We start from the raw sequence: 904 nt of genomic DNA on the forward strand, positions 1-904 counted from the left end.
AAGAGAACCTCAAAGAGGAAATCACCAAATCAATATCATTTACAATAGCCCACAAGAAGATAAAATACTTAGGAATAAATCTAATCAGAGAAGTAAAAGATCTGTACAATGAAAACTACAAGACACTACTGCAAGAAGCCAAAACAGATCTGCATAAGTGGAAAAACATACCTTGTTCATGGATAGGTAGACTCAACGTTGTGAAAATGTCAATTCTACCCAACGCAATCTATAGATACAATGCAATCCCGATCCATATTTCACCAGCATTTTTTAATGAGATGGAGGAACAAATCACCAACTTCATATGGAAAGGGAAGAGGCCCCAGATAAGTAAAGCATTACTCAAGAAGAACAAAATGAGTGGCCTCACACTACCTGATTTTAGAACCTGTTATACCACCAAGGTAATCGAAACAGCCTGGTACTGGTACAACAACAGATGCATAGACAAATGGAACAGAATTGAGAATCCAGACATAAATTCATCCACCTATGAACAGCTGATATTTGACAAAGGCCCATAGTCTATTAATTGGGGAAAAGAGTCTCTTTAACGAATGGTTCTGGCATACCTGGATATCCACCTGCAAAAAACTGAAACAAGACCATACCTCACACCACGCACAAAAACTAACTCAAAATGGATCAAAGACTTAAATATAAAATCAAAAACGATAAAGATCATGGAAGAAAAAATAGAGACGATGTTAGCAGCCCTAATACATGGTATAAACACAATACAAACCAGAAGTAACAATGCAGAAGCACTAGAAGAAAGACTAGATAAATGGGAGCTCCTAAAACACTTATGCTTATCAAAAGGCTTCACCAAAAGAGTAAAAAGACAACGTATGGACTCGGAAAAATTTTTTGACTATGACAACTCTGATCAGCGTCTAAT

Source organism: Trichechus manatus, unplaced genomic scaffold (genome assembly GCF_000243295.1).
Source record: "Trichechus manatus latirostris isolate Lorelei unplaced genomic scaffold, TriManLat1.0 scaffold00218, whole genome shotgun sequence".
NCBI lineage: Eukaryota > Metazoa > Chordata > Mammalia > Sirenia > Trichechidae > Trichechus > Trichechus manatus.